Source organism: Schistocerca gregaria, chromosome 5, assembly GCF_023897955.1.
Source record: "Schistocerca gregaria isolate iqSchGreg1 chromosome 5, iqSchGreg1.2, whole genome shotgun sequence".
NCBI classification, from domain to species: domain Eukaryota; kingdom Metazoa; phylum Arthropoda; class Insecta; order Orthoptera; family Acrididae; genus Schistocerca; species Schistocerca gregaria.
The window spans coordinates 297,261,005-297,282,588 of record NC_064924.1 but is presented as its reverse complement, the minus strand read 5'-3'; the positions used below and the strand labels follow the sequence as shown (position 1 = coordinate 297,282,588).

Genomic DNA, 21,584 nt, shown 5'->3' with positions numbered 1-21,584 from the left:
AAGATCCGTGGTCACGTAGGAGGCACAATTCTTACTACCCTCTTCAACATAATTACTGATGAGAATATGGTCAAAGCAGAGTGGACAAATAGTGTCACAATGCCCTTCTGGAAGGGAAAAGGTGATGTGACATAATGCTCACATTATATACCAATTCGGCTGCTCTGTCGTACCGTGAAGACCTTTGAGCGGAATACAGACATCAGGCTCCACGCAATTGTTTCCATCACCTCAAATCTATGCAGTATTATCAAAGGAAGTGGAACCACAGATGCCATTCATGCTCCTCAGTTACTTATGGAGAAAGACCTTGAGAAGAACAAGGATATTCATACGTCATTCCTAGATTCGAAAAAGGCCTTCGACTGTGTCCCACATCATCTTATTTGGAATGCATTATGATCTCACAATGTATCTGAAGTCTACGTCCGATGGGTTCAACTGCTACATCGAAATGTCTTCAGCAATGTTCGATGTGCAGTGGCAACATAACCCCCTTGTACTATCAACATCTAAGTACATCAGGGTTCAGCACTGTCACCTTTACTGTCTGGACATTTTAACATAAGACCTACAGTCAAGTGACCTTCGTTATTCCTATATGCTGACGTTGTTGCACTGGCAAGTGAGCACCGTGAAACCTCCAGGAACTTCGTAAACTTCGCCTCCAACTGAATATCGATAAGGCAGAATATACGGAGTGTGGCATTCAAACCAATGGGACCATCAAAGTCGGGGGAGAAGACCTGACGAAAGTGGAGCAGTTCAAGAACCTTGGCTCACTCATACGCAGTGATGGTGATAGTCTACCGGATGTCCGTGCCCGTGTTAACACAGCCTGGATGAAATGGCGACAGGTTACCGGCACCTTTTGTGATTGCCGTATGCCTTTACCACTTAAGTCAGAGGTTTGTAGGACTGTGGTGGTCTCAGTCACACTTTATGGGTCGGAGTGATGGCCAAAGACAACGAAAAATAAGCAGGCTGTCCACATGATGGAAATGCTTAAGCTCCGATGATACCTTGCGCTTACCGAATTTGACTAGGCAACAAACGTATACTTCGACGGTGACCTGGATTTGCACCCATCTCAGACAAACTACGGGAATACAGGCTACCATACATCCACGTGATGTGCACCAGTATGTGCATTTTTTTTAAATTAATTCTTTTCCTTTTCAAGATTGGTACGTAGATCAGTTTTTGAATACATCTGATGCTTGAGTGACAACAACACTCATGTAACTAACACGGAGATCGACACCAGTGATATCATATCAGAAAGTGTAAGCTACTTCGTGCGGTCCAAACTGAATACTACAGGTGTCACAAAATTCAAAACATTTCTTTCACTGTTTTACACAGTCGGAAATTCCTAATTTGAGTAACTGAGGATAGTAAGATGGAATATGGGTATACATATACATATACACTAACTAATCAGACACCACCTGTTGGTCTTGGTGTTCCATAGATTACAATCACCATAAACATCAAGATATGGAACGTGAGAATACACATATTATTAAAAAACGAAAACTATTTAAATGGCTACACGCAGGCCATTTATACTCTTCGCTTAAACGGCTAGTTCCATTCGAAAATTACTCTAAGGTGCAGAAGAAAGTGTTAATGATAAATATACCTGATTTACTTTTGAAAAGACGTCCACTACGATATACACTGAGTTGGCAGCAGTCATCAGATAGTGATATCTACATATAGCGACCGCGCTAGTATCAGTTACACTAGGTATAAAAGTCGAATGAATTGGTGGAGATCCGACTTTTACTCAGATGGTTCTTGTAAAAAGACTTCCAATTTGATTATGGCAACACGGCTGTAATTGACAGACTTTGAAATCTGAATGGTGGCTGGATCTAGAGGCTTGGGACGTTCCATTTTGGAAATCGTTAGGGAAGTCAATATTCTGGCACCCACAGTGTCAACAGAGTGCCAAGAATACGAAATTTCAGACTTTATCTCTCACCACGGATGCTTTCCTTCACATAACTACCTAAAGCGCAGCGTTTGCGTACAGTTGTCAATGCTAAAAAATAGGTAACACGGCGTAAAATAACACAGAAGTCGATGTAGGTGGTACGACGGACATACTCGTTAGCACAGTGCTGCGAAATTTGGTATTAACCAGTTGTGACAGCAGATGACCATGCGAGTGCCTTTGCTAACAGCACGACATCGCTTACAGCGCCTCTCCTGGGCTCGGGCCCACATCGGTTGGACCTTGGACGATTGTAAAATCGTGGTCTGATCAGCTGAGTCCAGATTTTAATTGGCAAGAGCTGGTGGTAGAATTCGAGTGTGGCGTAGACCACACGTAATCACGTAACTTGGTTTAAAGCAAGGCACTGTGGGGGCTCTGGTGGCTCCATATCGCTCTGGTGGCTCCACCCACATCGCTAACATTTATGGGACATAATCGAGAAGTCAGTTCATGGAAAAAAATATTATACACTCACAATGAAATCAGCAGTATATTACTGCTAGTGATCGCGAATATTCTGTTCAAGAATCACAAGAGGAAGAGGTATACTTAGATGAGGCCGCGAGGTATGCGATGATACCAATTAGATTACATCACGGTCAGGCAGAGTTTCTGAAATCAGATATTGGACTGTAGCTCAGCAGTTGAATTGAAGAGGAATGGGCAACCACAGAAGCTACAAAGTAAAATACAAGTAAAAGGAAGCACCAGAGAAGAAAACATGCGTGACGGAAGAAACACCACAGCTGAGTGACGGAAGAAGGATATACAATCATGTTCGAGAAAATTAAGGGATATAGAAAACAAGTCGCTTACGAATGAAGTAAATAGCAAGTGCAGGGAAGCTAATTCGAAATAGCTGTTCAAAAAATGTGAAGAAACAGAAAAGGGAAATTATCAAAATTTAAAGTTAGCTCATTTGTGCATACGTATGGTCGGTTTCACAACAATACTTGTTTCAACCACAAACATGACTAATTCTGCTTCTCAATTCGAATCAAATGGCAGGCAGTTAACGTAAAGGAAGGGGAGTAGCCAACCAATGACTTGAGCTCTATGAGATTCCCATTCTAATATTCCCCCAATGAATAAGATGTGACTTTCCTCTTTGTTATTACTCGAACAGCGAAGGATGAATTTTGGCCACGGCCTTGCCGCAGTCTATACACCGATTCCCGTCATATCACCGAATTTAAGCGGTGTCGGGCGTGGTCGGTATATGGATGGGTGACCATCCGGGCCGCCAAGCCCTGTTGCCATTTTTTGGACACCATGTAGCCTCGTGATGCCAGTTGAGGCGCTACTCGACCGAACAGCGGCTCCAGTCAAAGAAAACCATTACAGTGACCAGGAGAGCGGTGTGCTGACTACACGCCCCTCCTAACCACATCCTCATATGAGGATGACACGGCGGTCGGATGGTCACGATGGGCCACTTGAGGCCTGAAGACGGAGTGCAAGGGTAAATGTTAGCTTCTGTTTCTTAAATAAGTACCAAATCAGGCATTTCTGAATTTCATGTTCCAATGAACTTAATTTGTCTAACCGAATATTTTGATCGACGCAGTCGATGGAACATAGCAGACACGCAGTGATGATATTTATTTTGTGCTTAGTAAATTTATAAACCGTTGTCTCAGAACAGTAGTACTTTTGGGATTCTAATTTTGGTTTTGCGTTGTAGCCCATCAATACATATAAGTAATTTCGCAAGAATCTATGCAAAATAGTTGTAGGACGATGAAAGCATGAGTGGAGCTGAGCCTCCACGGCTCATCACAGAACGTCAGAGACCTTCTCGCTCTCTGATGCAGGATAGGCGACGATCAGTGGCCGCTCTGGCGACAGAATATAATTCGGAAGCAGTCACGATTTCTGAGCACATCTATCAGAGCGCGTTGCATGAGATGGAATTTGGCAACAGACACCCCTTACATGTTTCCGTCCTGGCGATTGTAGTGAGCACGGTATCAGCGGTATTGGACACTGGATCAAAGGAAACCCGTCGCTTGGTCGATGAACCACGTTTCTTGATAGGACTGGTGTACGGTCAGGCCGTCATCTAGGTGAACGTCGGCTTGAATCCTACACGATGCCAAAGACCGTGACTGCTGGTGGCAGTATTATTAGAAATTGACATATGCCGCCATCGGACGTGAGGTGGTAATCAGACACCATGACGGCTGTGGATTGCGTGGACATTATTGTGGACCACCTGGATCACTTCCAGCTTGATGTTTTCTCAGACAGCAATGACATCTTCTATGAGGCGAACTGACCAGGTCAGAGGGCCAGGAGGAGATTGGCAGTGGACTCATGCTGATAACTTGGTCACCAAATTCACCTGATCTGAAATCGATGAGACACAACTAGAACGCTATGGGGCTCCAGTTACGCGCCCACTAATCACCGGATATAAATGTACGAGAATTACGTCAGCTCTGCGTAAACTTCTGGTAAGAATTATGTCCGGGAAGCTATCTAGGACTTGTTGAATCCATGCATCCATGCCATCACCCAGAGCCGCTGTGGTAGGGCATTCCAGAACTGTGCCAAGACGCAACGATCCATTTATATCTCGGCGTATACACACACACACACACACACACACATATATATATATATATATATATATATATATATATATATATATATATATATATGTGTGTGTGTGTGTGTGTGTGTGTTTGTGTGTGAGTGCGTGTGTGTGTGTGGGTATACATATACGCTAACTAATCAGACACCACCTGTTGGTCTTGGTGTTCCATAGATTACAATCACCATAAACATTATGATATGGAACTTGAGAATACACATATTATTAAAAAACCAAAACTATTTAAATGGCTATAAATATATTCCTGGAAATTGAAATAAGAACACCGTGAATTCATTGTCCCAGGAAGAGGAAACTTTATTGACACATTCCTGGGGTCAGATACATCACATGATCACACTGACAGAACCACAGGCACATAGACACAGGCAACAGAGCACGCACAATGTCGGCACTAGTACAGTGTATATCCACCTTTCGCAGCAATGCAGGCTGCTATTCTCCCATGGAGACGATCGTAGAGATGCTGGATGTAGTCCTGTGGAACGGCTTGCCATGCCATTTCCACCTGGCGCCTCAGTTGGACCAGCGTTCGTGCTGGACGTGCAGACCGCGTGAGACGACGCTTCATCCAGTCCCAAACATGCTCAATGGGGGACAGATCCGGAGATCTTGCTGACCAGGGTAGTTGACTTACACCTTCTAGAGCACGTTGGGTGGCACGGGATACATGCGGACGTGCATTGTCCTGTTGGAACAGCAAGTTCCCTTGCCGGTCTAGGAATGGTAGAACGATGGGTTCTATGACGGTTTGGATGTACCGTGCACTATTCAGTGTCCCCTCGACGATCACCAGAGTTGCACGGCCAGTGTAGGAGATCGCTCCCCACACCATGATGGTGGGTGTTGGCCCTGTGTGCCTCGGTCGTATGCAGTCCTGATTGTGGCGCTCACCTGCACGGCGCCAAACACGCAAACGACCATCATTGGCACCGAGGCAGAAGCGACTCTCATCGCTGAAGACGACACGTCTCCATTCGTCCCTCCATTCACGCCTGTCGCGACACCACTGGAGGCGGGCTGCACGATGTTGGGGCGTGAGCGGAAGACGGCCTAACGGTGTGCGGGACCGTAGCCCAGCTTCATGGAGACGGTTGCGAATGGTCCTTGCCGATACCCCAGGAGCAACAGTGTCCCTGATTTGCTGGGAAGTGGCGGTGCGGTCCCCTACGGCACTGCGTAGGATCCTACGGTCTTGGCGTGCAGCCGTGCGTCGCTGCGGTCCGGTCCCAGGTCGACGGGCACGTGCATCTTCCGCCGACCACTGGCGACAACATCGATGTACTGTGGAGACCTCACGCCCCACGTGTTGAGCAATTCGGCGGTACGTCCACGCGGCCACCCGCATGCTCACTATACGCCCTCGCTCAAAGTCCGTCAACTGCACATACGGTTCACATCCACGCTGTCGCGGCATGCTAAAAGTGTTAAAGACTGCGATGGAGCTCCGTATGCCACGGCAAACTGGCTGACACTGACGGCGGCGGTGCACAAATGCTGCGCAGCTAGCGCCATTCGACGGCCAACACCGCGGTTCTTGGTGTGTCCGCTGTGCCGTGCGTGTGATCATTGCTTGTACAGCCCTCTCGCAGTGTCCGGAGCAAGTATGGTGGGTCTGACACACCGGTGTCAATGTGTTCTTTTTTCCATATATATATATATATATATATATATATATATATATATATATATATATATATATATATAGTGTGTGTAGCATAAGGTAAAGCTTTGCTGGAATATTGCTCTAAGCACTATGGGACTTAACATCTATGGTCATCAGTCCCCTAGAACTTAGACCTACTTAAACCTAACTAACCTGAGGACATCATACAACACCCGGTCATCACGAGGCAGAAAAAATCCCTTGCTGGATTATCAAGTGATTAATTCTGTACATCCCGTATGAAGATTAGAAGGAAGAACAGAAGAACCGACTGTTAAGGGGAGTATAAATGGCCATTTTCTTAAACAATTCTAATTTTCGCTTTTTATGTAGAAACATTATTTGGAAATTTCTAATGAATTTGGTGTGTAATATACTAAATTTGGTTGGCTGGAAGAATATTTAATTGAATCAGTCGCTGGGACATTTGAAGTTTTTCATAAACTATTGCTCAGTTAAGAATTTATATCTCAAGAGTGTGGTATGATTTCAGTTCTAGTGGAAACCTTGCTGTGTAAGTTGTTGGGCCTGGCGTGACACTTGTGATTCATGCGATATCCCTGGTATAATCTGGAAGCGTAGCTGTTGAATACACCACTATATGACGGCAGTACTATTATTAGTCGTCTGCTAGACAATACCTTCTATATACTATTACAATACTATGGTCACGCCACAAGTACCAAATAAAATAACTTACATGTTATGAGCGTAAAGCTGCGTAGATAACCTCTCACAATAAAATATCAGTAGATGACGAGGCGATTCACAACATTCGTTCATGAGAGTAGTGTAAATATAAAAAAGCTGAATCTTTGGCACCTTTAGATAAGATTATCCGCTGCCACTCTTTACCTGAAGCCTCAGGCACAGAGATTTGGAAAATTCAGTTCTATTGAAAAAATGTCTGACAAGCAAAATGTAAAACTTGTATGAGTCATTTAACAATGTAATATGCACAAAAGTATCTAATAAGGTATCTCTGGGGTTACATACATTGAAGCTTGTGTGTATGACGCGGTCTTCACATTTAATGAGACCTGAGGTGGTAATCAAAGATACCATGACAGCTATGGATTACGGGGACATTCGTATTGACCACCTGCATCCCTCGGGGCTATATGTCTTTCCTGCGAATAAATCTTCCTTAGGAGAATTATCCACAGCAGAAGGCAAGGACCACGCTTCGGTGTAGTACTGGTAGAGCGAAAGTCTTGGAGGGGTTGGGAGTGAAAACTGGTTGGCATACGCGTACTATGCTGCGGGAACTGGACAAGCAGTGAGTCGACAGATCTGCGCTACAAGCTCAAAAATTGTTCAAGGAGCCTAGGACTTTGAAAAGTTGGCGGAGTATGCATTCAGACAATGGATAATATGACGAACATTACTGTGCTGCTGCGTTTTATCCCTTGTTTCTATTAAGTTTTGTGCTTTTTTTTAAATTAATTTGTAGTTACGATACCTGTAAAACTAAATTTTCTCAGGCAAATTCCCCGTTTTATCAGGTAGCATAGAAGATATACTCTTTACTTTTTTACGTTTAATTTAAGATATCATATTGATGCTACACCTCTGGAAAGGTAGAGGTCGCCTGTGTGAAAAAAGCAGTAAATCATTGTGACTATTCGCAAAACTGAAAACAGATTATCAGTATATTTCCTGTGTAACGTAAGTGTCTGAAGCGAAAAAGTGTCTTACCTTTTACACCGTATGTATCGATACAGCGAAGGTACTCCGAGATCACATATGACGGCCGTTTGAAATTACCTCGCTTGCTTTTCAACTGCAATAATTCTTCGTTTACGTTTAAAACAGTGAGAAAATACCTTACCCGGCTGTGAATGTCTAGAATTTTTACAGGAATTCCATTGCAGATTTTATGGAGAAAATCGTAATTAGTGTCAATTATTTACTCTAAAATGCAGATATTTGAAGGTTGTAAGCATTGAAATGAGAGATTTGTCCATTAGTAGAGAATTAATTGGGTCCGTTTCCAGCAACAGTTTTGTAAATCAGTATGCAAAACCTTAACTGTCTCACGGCGTAGCTATTACAATAATTTGTGCGCATCTGTTTCGAACTGTAATCATCCTAGAGCAAATTTCCGCCGGCAACAGCTGCAAACATGTTAAACGGTACGATACGGTAAAAAATTCAGTAGATTTAGAATAATGCTTGCGGTGTTTGTGATTGGAACAAAGCAAAAGCATTTATCTTTTTTTTTAAAAAAAAGGAGAAATACAGTACTGCAAAAATTTAAATGATTCTGTCGGACGTTAACTACCGAGAATTGCACTTATTTTTTCCGATACCCTAATTCAATGGCTCTTTTGTACACAAGTTCATTATTATGGATTTAATTTCACGCACTGCTTCATTCAAAAAGCTGATCTGAAAGCGTGGGATTAAAATCTAATCCGACGCATCGAATAAATACTGAATTGAGCTCGAATGCCATCATAAATAATTTTTTAAACTGTTAAATCAGTGTAAATAAATTTTGACGTAGCTACACTGGATGTGAATATGAAAACTTCGGTACGAAGTATGTGACCGAGCGAACGTTGCTGAGTAAATCTTGAGAGCAATCGAAAAGGTCCTCTGCTTCTCTTACCCCTTTCTTACTACTCCACTAAATCGAGTAATGAGTATTTTATTAATGAAGTGTTATTTAAGAGGTTAAAAGTTTAATGCTCCAGTGTATATCATTAGCAAACGTGATGACAGATTATAGAAACCCTTGAAATGACACGTTTCCCACCACTAGTGTATAATATTGTAGTTCAGCATAAATATGGTCTAATGGAACTGTAGATGTGTTATCATTTCATCAACGAATTTCACTGTCCAGTGTCAAAAAGTAGTTATTTTTACTCTACGCACAATATAACTCAAAACTCAACTGCGATGCTTACAATGCTTCATGCTCAGTTATAACCCTCGTTTCACACCGCGCCTCAACTAATACATTAGTGAAGATCGTGGAACCTAAAGAAAAGTAAAAGACAATAAACTTGAAAATTTACTTTACGCTATTTTTCCATTACCACATAACGTAACTGGTCAGTATATGTACGATACAACTCAATAGTTCGCTTTGTACTCATTGTACTAGAGCTATCCCTAGTTTCTAGAGTCAAAGAGAAGTTCACTCATCTACTCCCAGAATTAATCCACATTCCACTTAAATATGCCACATTCCGGTAAAAGACCAAGAATTATAACTATGGCGCTAACAAAGATAAGTTTTTCACGCTCGATCAGGCTGAACCAGCTTTAGTTCTGCCAAAACCTCGTCTAATACCTTCCAAACTTTACAGAAGCTCTCCTGCGAAACTTGCAGAGCTAGCACTCCTGAAAGAAAGGATATGCGGAGACATGGCTAAGCCACAGCCTGGGGGTTCTTTCTAGAATGAAATTTTTACTCTACAGCGGAAGCTACTCTACTGGCAGAAGTAAAGCTTGAGGTCGGTGCGTGAGTCGTGCTTGGGTAGCTCAGTCGGTAGAGCCCTTGCCCGCGAAAGGCAAAGGTCCCGAGTTCGAGTCTCGGGTCCGGCGCACAGTTTTAATCTGCCAGGAAGTTTCATATCAGCGCACACTCCGCTGCAGAGTGAAAATCTCATTCTCGATATACTACGTGCACGTAGATATGTTTCTAGTGGTAGACGACCACTCTTAGCTTCAGCAGCCACATTTCCTGTCCTTTGGATCTTGTCGTACTGTCGCTAGTTAGTGGGTGGGTATGACACAAATGGTTCAAATGGCTCTGAGCACTAGGGGACCCAACGTCTGAGGTCATAAGTTCCCTAGGACTTAGAACTAAGTAAACCTAACTAACCTAAGGACATCACACACATCCAAGCCCGAGGCAGGATTCGAACCTGCGTACGTAGCGGTCGCGCGGATCCAGACTGTAGCGCCTAGAACCGCTCGGCCACCCTGGCAGGCGGGTATAACACATCTTCACCGTAATTTTTAATGAAGTCATTCGGAATCTCGGCATAGCTTGTACATTTGGTTGCGGGTAGCCTCACTTGCACTTCTGAGACAGCCTGACCAAGTCCGAGTAGCACTCAACTCACACACAAGGTAGGTTCGTTGATTCGGGTGAGAGGACCAAAAAGCGATATCATAGATCCCTTCAGATAAGGGAAGGATAGGAAGGAAGTCGGCCGTGCCCTTTCGAAAGAACCATGCCGGCATTTGCGTGAAGTGATTTAGGCATATCACGGAAAGACTGAATCATGGTTGCTGGACACGAATTTAAAACGTCGTTCTCCGGAATGCAGTCCTGAATGTTTCATCTCGCTCGGTTACTAACAAGGAACCCAGTGATTACCGGCCTGCCGGAGTGTCCGAGCGGTTCTAGGCGCTACAGTCTGGAACCGCGCCACCTCTACGGTCGCAGGTTCGAATCCTGCCTCGGTCATCGATGTGTGTGATGTCCTTAGGTTAGTTAGGTCTAAATAGTTTTCAGATCTAGGGCACTGATGACCTCACCAGTCAAGTCCCATAGTGCTCAGAGCTATTTGAACCATTTTGACATTTGAGTACGAGGCCCCTATAGACCAACGACGCATAAGGCAGTCGACGCGTCACATATCGTCTACCACGCAATCGCAACACTCACTGCTGATGGTAACAGGGGGCTGGACTGCAGGTAACCAGTGGTGAGCACAGCAGCATTATACCTACACCAATTGTTGCCGAATTTATTTTTTCCTCAGAAAGGAGCCCAAAGAATTTCCAGGACTCAGAAAGAAGTGACAGATGAAATATTTGCGTTTCTCCAAGATGAGGCAGTGGAACGTGTGGTGTTGTACACACTGGACTGTGCGGACAACGTAGATGAGGAGTACAAGGATGACGATACGTGCTGAACAAGTGAAAGTGACACTGAAACAAATGTCGAGCCATAAAGTTCATCATCCATTGCACACAGGAAACCCCAAATCCTGCCTTCAGTTACACGTAATAAGGGGCAATCGTTGTCCAAGAACCGGGTACTAAATATGGTTACGTACGTGCAAGACCATCCACAGCATAGTAAGAAAACTCTTATGAACAGAAAAATTCAGATGGCTCTGAGCAATATGGACTTAACATCTGAGATCGTCAGTCCCCTAGAACTTATAACTAATTAAACCTAACTAACCTAAGGACATCACACACGTCCATGCCCGAGGCAGGATTCGAACCTGCTACCGTAGCAGTCGCGCGGTTCCGGACTGAAGCGCCTAGAGCCGCTCCGTCACCACGGAACGCTATGAACAGATTTCTAATAAATCTTCAGCAGTGTGAGCGTAACTTGCATAAGAAAAATTTCCGATATTCAAGGCCGGACGCGGTGCACTTTTTACAAAAACTGGTGTTTGTATATTTCAAGGGTGCTCGAGACAATTTACAGGATGTGCATGATACTGACCTACTACGTTAAGCGCGCGATGTAGATTACAGCAATTTCAAAATGAACAGTGAATGGTTGCATAGCTTCAAAGAATCATACAGAGTTAGAAGACGTAAAATAACGACATATTCAACGAAGTGTCAACTTGACGATGTACAGCAAACAGAGGATTTGGCACAAAATTTTTAGGATGAGATAAGGAAAGGTTTTCCCATCGTTCAGCAAGGAATTTGTTTCGAGCTACTGCCAATCGGGATTTGGAGATGAAATGCGCATGAAAGGAACACTGGAAATTTGATGTACGATTAGAATTGCATCAGCGTCAACTAACATCAGGGCCTTAAGCCATTCGTATACAATTATGCCGACTGTTAATCTTGTTATTTATTATGCTGCGAGAAGCTGTAGGTCCTCTGCTGTCTACGATTCTTTCTTCTGTATGTGTTCCTGCAAGGGTAGCAGGGGATATTGACGTCACATCAAGAAAGACTGGGAAAAAGTGTGCAAGAGAATTACAACTATGGTATGAGCACTGACTTTTGACAATAGCTGGTCAAAATAACTTGCTTTTTCATGATTCCTGGTCTGCGTGAAAAATTCATACTCCATTCGAGGAAACGATTCCACCTGAAAATTGTGTAATATTACTGTTCATACCACTTGGAACCACTAAACAAATTCAGCATCAGGACGTTTGTTTTGTCCGTGATTATAAAACATATTATCACACTGTCTGCAGATACGCCTTAAAAGATAGCTTCTTTCACAGTAGGCTCCACGAGAGACTGTTCCGCATTCGGCTGCATGCCATCACATTCCATCACTTCTCATCACCCCGTTGCATCAATATGATTCCATACGCATTATTTAAGAGTGGGGACCTAGCTGAACGTCATGCTAGGTTTGTAACTCCAGATGAGTTCACGTACGATCCTTTGTGATGAATGTGGCACGCTATTCTTAATTCTTGTGGAAGTTAGTGGTTTGTTTTAAATATTTCTTAAAAATGGATCAGGCCCATTTTGTGAAGTGTAATAGATACATCCAATTGAAGGCTGATCTCTGCACCTCCTAGACATTTATTTTCTTTCGCCCTCGTGATGCACATGTTGAGTCATTTGCCATCAATATTTTTCCTCTCATTAACACGATACTTTCAAATAAGCAGTTAAGACGCTCCTTGTCAGTTACTTTATGAATATATTCCAGTCCCCTCTTTCCCTACAGTTATTACCCTCTGCAGCTCTTTCCGGTACCACAGAAGCTATTGAGAAGGGAGTGAGACAGAGTTGAAGCCAATCCCCTATGTTACTCAATCTGTATATTGAGCAAACATTAACGGAAAAAACAAGACAATTTTGGATAGGAATTAAAATCCAGGTAAAAGAAATAAGAACCTTAAGGTTTGCCGATGACTTTGTAATTCTGTCACAGACAGCAAAGGATTTGGAAGAGCAGCTGAACTGAATGGACAGTGTTTTGAAAGGAAGATATAAGATGAACATCAACAAAACGAAATCGAGGATAATAGAATGTAGTTGAATTAAATCAGGGAAGCTGAGCGAATTAGAGTAGGAAACGTGGCACTTAACATAGTAGATGATGTTTACTATTGGGCTGCAAAACACTGATTATGGTCGAAACAGAGACAATATAAAATGCAGTCTGGCAATGACAATGAAAGTGTTTCGGAAGAAGAGAAATTTGTAACTTGGAGTATAGATTTAGATGTCAGGAAGTCGTTTCTAAATTTATTTGTATAGAGTATAAAAATATATGAAGTGAAACATGGACGATAAATAGTTTGTACAAGAAGAGAATAGAAGCTTTAGGAATGTGGTGTTGCGGAAGAATGGTGAAGATTAAATGGGTAGATCACGTAACTAATCAGGAGGTAGTTAACAGAATTGAGGAGAAAAGGAATTAGCGTCACAACCTGACTAGAAGAAGGGATCATTTGGTAGGACACATTGTGAGGCATCAAGGGATCACCAGTTTAGCACTGGAGGGAGGCGTGGGGATAAAAATCGTAGAGAGAGACCTAGAGATGAATACATGAAGCAGATTCAGAAGGATGTAGGTTGCAGCAGTTACCCGGAGATGAAGAAGCTTGCACAGCACACATTAGCATGGAAAGGTGCATGAAACCAGCCTTTGGACTGTAGGCCACCACCACCACCACCACCACCACCACAACAGCAACAACAAGAAAAATAATATTAGTGAATCTCAACATCAAATGTTGGTCTTCGCGTAGTAGGCGAAGTACAAAAATTCTGCTTCGTTTTTAGTAATGTAACGCTTGACGGGACAGGTAAGGAGGATATTTGACTAGCACAGCCAAGGGGGCATTCTTTGAAGAGATCAATCTACAACTATCGTACATAGGCCTTGATTTTCTCTGGAACACGAAATCGTGTTGAAGGGAAACATGGGCAGCGAAAACAGAGAGAAAAGAAATATAATGAAGTGTTTGAGATTTCGAAAGTTTTCCTTCTGGTTATGTATCGTTACCTTCGTATCTCTCTTCCTCTGTTTCCTTCTATCTACGCTAGAGTGTGCTGGACGTGTGTGTGGCCAAGGCGACTCATTTACATGTTCTTACCCGTTGGTTAGGTGCTCAGAAGGATTGAATTTAAGTGGGCCGGCCCAACGTCTACTTATTATGTCAAAATTGCGCAACGGATAACGCAGCGAAGGGCTAAGCAACCAAGTGGGCAACTAAGTAAATGCCACGCTGTAACATGATCTATAAGGACTCCACTTTGTTGATAACATTGCTCTGTACGTAGGATTGGGGTTTGTAATGACCACTAAATCCATGACATCGACTTTATAAGACATTTATTATCTATATTCCCAGAAACGTTACAAATTTAATAACAGCAGCAAACAAAGCCAAGTCAAATAACTTCCAGTTTTGTCTCGCACTGAAGGTGATTAAACTAACAAGCATCTCGTTGCTGCTTAAGCACTGGGAAAGAGGATGAAACTACGTTGCTGCTGGGACAGTGATCGAAATTCGCACCCAAGATTTCTACTTGGACCGAATAGCAAATATTCTTTTGGCGAGAAAACGGGGCAAAGCAGACACAAACGTCTCCCATATACGCAAAAGGAAACAAATTCTAAAAAAAATAATTATCCTGTGAAATATGGTACACTCAAATAAACAATTAACAGCACACCTAAGTATCCTCACCTTAACTAATTTCCAAGAAGGAACTGGTAGCTCGCTGGCTGTGCAATTCGACACCCCGTCGGTGACCTATACCAACTTGTACTGACCCCTCTGTTCGTTCTTGCTTTCCATTCTATACAATTATTCACAAGCTCAACTTATTCTTTATCAAAGTAGTTAGGACGCGCTGCTTACAAATGGCGGTTAAAAGGATCCGTGAACAAAATTTATGAGATGGCCTAAAAAATGATGTCACACGCTTAGAACCTTAAGTAACTCACACGAAACACACCAGGTTTCACACGGAATCGTCATCTGAATTATACATCATGCACGTGTTAACTAGGTGGGGTGAGGCCCAGGTTACTTTAACATTGCAAAACGCTGCTTCTAAAATTTAAACTACACGATTTTTTAGAGCTATTGCCGCTCTCGTGTGCCGAAGGCACCAAGTTATTGCAGCACTATAAATGGATAACGCGAGCTCCCATGCTCACTTCTGGAATACAAACCCTAAATGAAAATTTCTCAAAAAACGAATTAATGGCCGTAACGATACGCTAACTAATTCAGTCCTGAAAGAGAGCGGATTAATAACAGTGTAACACATAGTAACTCATCCCACAGTGAAATTGGCGGCAAAGACGGAGATCGCCCTCGATTCCGTCCGCTCAGTTCAGCCACTACCCCAAGAGTGACTCTATCATGGCGGCTCTCTACGGCTGTTCCCCTTACATGGATTGGAGGGGGACCTGTTACCAACTCCGAACTACCCGCTGGCAAACAGGTGCGTCATCGCTGTCTTCACTCCAGGCTTAAGGTGGCTCTAAACCGACCTACGGGGTGACCACGTCTCTGCCTTGGCACTACCAACAGACGAGTTCTTAATATAATCTCCAAAGTTAATTAATCCAATGTACGTAGAGGGATTAAGGAAAGTAAGTGCATTTATGTAGTTATGAATTAAATAAACAGGTACCCCACTTCTTCACTCGTGTCAAACGAAAAAAATGTTGAAACTATATTCAATATAATGCACCAAAGAAACTAATTCTAATGAGATGGAAGAAACTGTTTCCTCTCAATTTGGTGCTGCAAAAGCATTTTGAAAAATAGGTTCAGAAATTAAGTCAAATGGCTCTGAGCATTATGGGACTTAACTTCTGAGGTCATGAGTCCCCTATAACTTACTACTTAAACCTAACCTAAGGACATCACACACATCCATGCCCGAGGCAGGATTCGAACCTGCGATCGTAGCGATGACGCGGTTCCAGAATGTAGCGCCCAGAACCCCTTGGCCACCACGGCCAGCTTGAAAACTAGGGCAGATATGATATGAAACGAAGACATATACTCTGATCGGCGAGGAAGGATATTTGTGGAAAATACTGACTGATTGAAGGGAAAGGGCGATAGGACATCTGTTACGACAAAAGGTAACATCTGTGATAATGCTAGCGGAAGCTCTAGACGGCAAAAACTCGAGGGGAAGAGGGAGATTGCTATATACATGCTGACTTTTTTAAGTAAATATCTCGAATATGTCGCATCATAGGGATAAATTTGCTACATGAAAATATTAGTAACCGGTATATTGGCTGTCCTGTAACTGGCCACCTCCTAACCAGCCCTGCTGCATGGGCATGGTCGACTTCGTATTTTCAAATGAAAACCCCCTTCGTTACAGCATATTCGATTTCTATGCCAAAAATATGTAGAGTTTACTCAAACAGTTTATTTCCATTTGTGCTAGGTTGCTCTTTAATCGATAAATTTCTAGTGTGCCTGGTTTTTCAATTAAAAACTGATGCATTTAATTCTATTTTTAGTTTACGAAGTAAATTTAAACATTTGTGTTCTGACGGCTGATACTGATGTTCAAAAGTTTCCTGAGAGGTGCGAATGTTATTGTACAGTAAAAATTATATGGCCAGCCATCGACATTTCTGCAGATAAACAACTTTTATGATGACGTAATTTTCTATTCCCTACGGGATTAATATCAGGGAGTCTCCAAACCATCCGAATATTCAATTTCGGTGGCCGCCCTCGCACCCCATCAGAATGACTGATTCCCGTAAGTATTGCAATAGAAATGCCATAACCCTCGGCGGAATACAACCCAAAACCATTGTAATAACGTAAAATGTCCATGAAGTGATTGTGACACACACACCAAGCATGAATATTCACCAAGTTCTAGCACCCCAGTGATGAAACGCAAGGGGATCAACCATCCCAATGTTGAGTGGAAAGGTGACTCAGCAAAATCAAACACCACAATAATGACAGATAAGGGGATACACCGAAAGGAAGTATCCTGATGGCATCATAAACTATTTAATCCATGTTGTTGGTCCTGGATCACGATAAACGTAGTTCCTCAGAAGACAATGAAAACATCTAAAATATTCTAATGTAAAATCCAATTATCACCGGTAAAGTAAATTTCGAGCGCAAATAACAACCGTCAAATAACAAAGGGCTTACATGTACATCGTAAATGGCATGTAGAATCAAATGTGTCGGTTCTTAGTACCAAATACAGACACGCTTGGTATTTTTCGATTACAGCGCTATCTACGGCGAATGCAAAACAATGTTTTTTTGCGTTGAATCCGTATATGTTGTAAAAATGCGGCGTTCTCATTAGACAATACAATGTTCACATCGTTCACGTAAGAGGTGACGGTGGGAAGTGGCCAGATGTAGCACAGACAGATGTTCTCTTTGCTAATATTAACTTTTCACCTAGTACAGTTTCTCCGTACGAGGCGTCGTTGGCGAGATATTTGGTTGTCTAAAGGTAAAACAAGGACGATGCTGCAAGTGCTCCGTAGAGAGGTTGCCGGAGGAGAGGAAGAGCTGGTGAGCGGCATCAAACCAGTCAGAAGTCTACAATACTGCAGTGCCTGTTTTGTCCAGAACTACGATGCAATGTCCCTTCAGACAGGCGATCACGCGCGATAAGTAGAAAATCTGGGTTCGACCCCCAGACGGGCACATTTTGTCACTGTCGTCATTCCATTACACAGCTAAACTTCGCATACCTTACATGTAGTCAGAACATGTTACGAACTCACTCAAGAACGCCACATACAGTGACGAGCACATGGATGGCTGTGCAAAGCCGGAAATAAAGCATAAGCTGAGAAGTAATTAATGAATATGAAATGAAGGCATAGTTTCGGGACCTTTTGATGAGGAACACACAGCTGCTGTATCCATAATTTGCATAACAGTCTTTTTTCCATGAACCTTAAAACTGTACCGCGACCTAAATCAGCAAAATTACTACAGAAAGGGAACGAAGCTTATTATAATAGTTCCCTACATACACAGCAACCGAAATTTGTAAACGAATTTCGTTTGCCGTCATTTGGAGAGGAATTAGTAACTGGTCCAGTAAGGCGACAGCTGTTATATAGGGGCAACTTTGAATGGGGCATCTTGTTGTTCTTGAGACACGCACGGATAAAGAAAACCCCGTCTCTTCAATGGCCGCATCTGCACCAAGTTGGCAAACTTCTGGGGCAAAAAGAAAACTGGCAGTTCTGTGGCCTAGCAGGCGACAGCTAACCGCTTGAACCCTCACCAAATTAGCACCAGAACGACTGTTTTAGCTGTGGGCTCACTAGCATCAGGTGTCGGGCAGCTAACAAGACGGCTGACCACCACCACTCCAGCACATTCTGCTGCATCTTCTTGGAAGGACCATCAGCTGCCATCTCGCCCGAGACCGTGTGTTGCCTGGAGGTGCGCTCCGCCATGTTTCGATGAAGTTTAACGTCACGTTACTTCGGCAAAGTCTAGTAATGACGCTCGGATTCGATCGATGTGTCGATCGTTTGGCAATCGCGAGAATTTCGTAATACAACGGCACAGAAGCGAAGTCTGCTACCACCTTTCACTGCGGTACCACTTTCTTTGGAGCCACTGATTGCACAGCTTGGAAAAAAAGAGTTGGAGTACAGACAACTTTCACATAAGTGTTTTATGCCTCCAATTTCCTTCCCTGATACTGATCTATGAAAAACACAGGTAATTTTTTCTACTACAACAAAAATACTTAAAAAGGTAACTCAAATATCACCGAAATCATCGTCATGTTATAAGTCTTTCAGGAATAGTAGGCCAGCGAAGCAGAGAGGGACATTTTAAATATCTGTACCAGTTTTTGTGAGTTTAATTTCAGTCATTTAGGGGAAAGGTGTAACTGAATGTTGAAAATTCAAGTTTTCGGTAAATCGCAAGAGAAGATTTACTGATTTATTAACTTACCACTACGCTCGTTTAGAACAATCCAGTGGCATACTCCAGTTGTCCTATACTCTTCCTCTTCGTTCTTTTCTTTATTCTTGACTCCTTGGTAGCAGCTGCTGTAGCTGTCTGTCGTCCGGTTAGCCCCCGCTTATCCATAGTAGTTAAAGATGAAGCCATATTCCTTTCCGTCTGGATGTTCAATTTCTTCATAACCTTGAAATTGCACCATCGTTGGATGTTATTACTGCATCCATTACACCAATCCTTACCACTGTCAGCACAACAACTACTGTTTTGGGTATTATCTCCCATGTACAGCTGTTGAATCTTTCATTTGCATTCTGAGAGAGACCATGTACACAATTCCTAAATATATCTTTATTTGCCAGATCCCTATATATAGGCCTAATTGCCTCCATAACAGCTAGTGGTAAGGAATGCTTGTGGGTATATTATATGCCTGTAGCATAGTTCCACCAGTACTTGCACAATGAATCTTCCCCCTCCCCACTCCCTGACTACGGGTCCGGGGGGTTAGAATAGACCCGAGGTATTCCTGCCTGTCGTAAGAGGTGACTGTAAGGAGTCTCACACTCTTCGGTCCTAAGAGTTCAAGTCCCATTCTATGGTTCGACTTGCCAGTTTTTTTCAAAATTCTACAGATGTGTTGAGGACGCCTTACGTGGTGCACGAGTTGTCCGTAGAGCCCTTAGATTCGGTCTCCTGACTCTCTTGTCATGGCTTTGCACCTCCACATGCCATCCAACTATTTGGGCGAGGACATTTTCCAGGGTATGTCGTCTTCTTCCTTTGTCTCCTGTCCTCTTTCAGCCCCATGACAATATTGGGTTTCTCTGCACCCAATATCCTGCACGGTAACCAGTCCGTTGTGGTGGGGCTGTCATGTACACATTTGGTGGTAGCCCCTGACACCACAGGGATCGCACTGCTGATGCCTGGGCTGTTAACTCCCCACGCACGGTAAGGAGTGGATGCCCCCCTTCCTGGGGCATCGGGACTCCTGGAAATGGCCATCATGCCAGTTGGCCTTTTCTGTGGCTGGGTGGCGCCCGTGGAGGGAGCCCCTGATCGGAATGGGTGGCATAAGGGCCCATGACCCGCAATGAACCGACTAAGTCATCTTTTGATGGTAAGCGTACAGCGCCAGCTGTCTCTAACAAGGGCAAGATCGAATAAAATGTCGACAGGTATGACCCTGAAACGTTTCCCTCCCTCCCTACACCATCGGAGGAACGTAATGCGACAGAATGGAGAGAGCTATATTCGCCTCGGCTTTTAGTCTGGCTGTGCGGTCTAGCTGCACAGTTTGCTGCGTCTTGTTACGGTCCTGGTGGCTTTCCCCGTCGGAGGTTCGAGTCCTCCGTCGGCCATGGGTGTTTGCTGTCCTTAGCGTAAGTTAGTTTAAGTTGATTAAGTAGTGCCTAAGATTTGGGACCGATCACCTCAGCAGTTTGGTCACATAAGTCCTCACCACAATTTTTCCACTTTTTTAGTCTGTAGCAGAACTGATGGGGACTGCTTTCTACCAACCAAGTCTCAATGTTTCGTTGAACACCTTGAGGATAAGTTTGGAGAAGAGACAGTACCGTCCAATACGCGGACAAGCGCAGTCTTTATTTACACAGCATCGCCAGCCCAATTCTGAGCGCTACTCACATGTGACGAGCTGGACGAGACTGCTGTTTCCGTCACTCACCATAAAAGCCTCAACATGGTCCAGGGAATAACTTTCCAGCGCGATCTCGTCTTTAAAATAAAATAAAATAAAATAAAAATACAAAAAATGGTTCAAATGGGCCTGATCACTATGGGACTTAACTTCTGAGATCATCAGTCGCCTGAAACTTAGAACTACTTAAGCCTAACTAACCTAAGGATATCACACACATCCATGCCCGATGCAGGATTCGAACCTGCGACAGTAGCGGTCGCGATGTTCCAGATTGTAGCGCCTAGAACCACTCGGCCATCCAGGCCGGCTCTCCTCTTTCAGTCTGATGACGAGCTCCGCACCAATTTAGAACCGTGGGGTGTTCATTTCATCCGGCGCATTTGCAGGAGAACCAAAGATAACAGGGTTGCTACCGGTGCCTTCATCTTGGCCTTTCAGGGTGATTCATTGCCTGAAAATGTCAAGGTGTTGATTTACCGCTGTGACTTTAAACCAGACGTCCCTTTCCTATGTGGTGCTTTAATTGATAGAAGCTCGGGCATATGTCTCACCGCTACACTTCCAGCGCCACATGTCGAGACTACGGACGTCCACTGCATCCAGGTACTCCATGTGCGCCACCTCCGGCTTGCCATACGGGTGTAACCAAAGTGCAGCTACTCACAGAGGTCCAATGTGTAGTGTAATTATCGTATGACAGCGAACCTTAGTAGATATGCCAGTGAGTTAATGCGGAATGCATTTACGCT

The 21,584-nt window shown here is 43.5% G+C and overlaps 1 protein-coding gene across 1 annotated transcript in view; it reads left to right on the top strand.

Annotated features, from left to right (window-relative positions):
• Positions 1-21,584, top strand: part of LOC126272741 (uncharacterized) — a 453,259-nt gene that overhangs the window by 226,015 nt on the left and 205,660 nt on the right. The gene's annotated exons all lie outside the window — the stretch shown is intronic.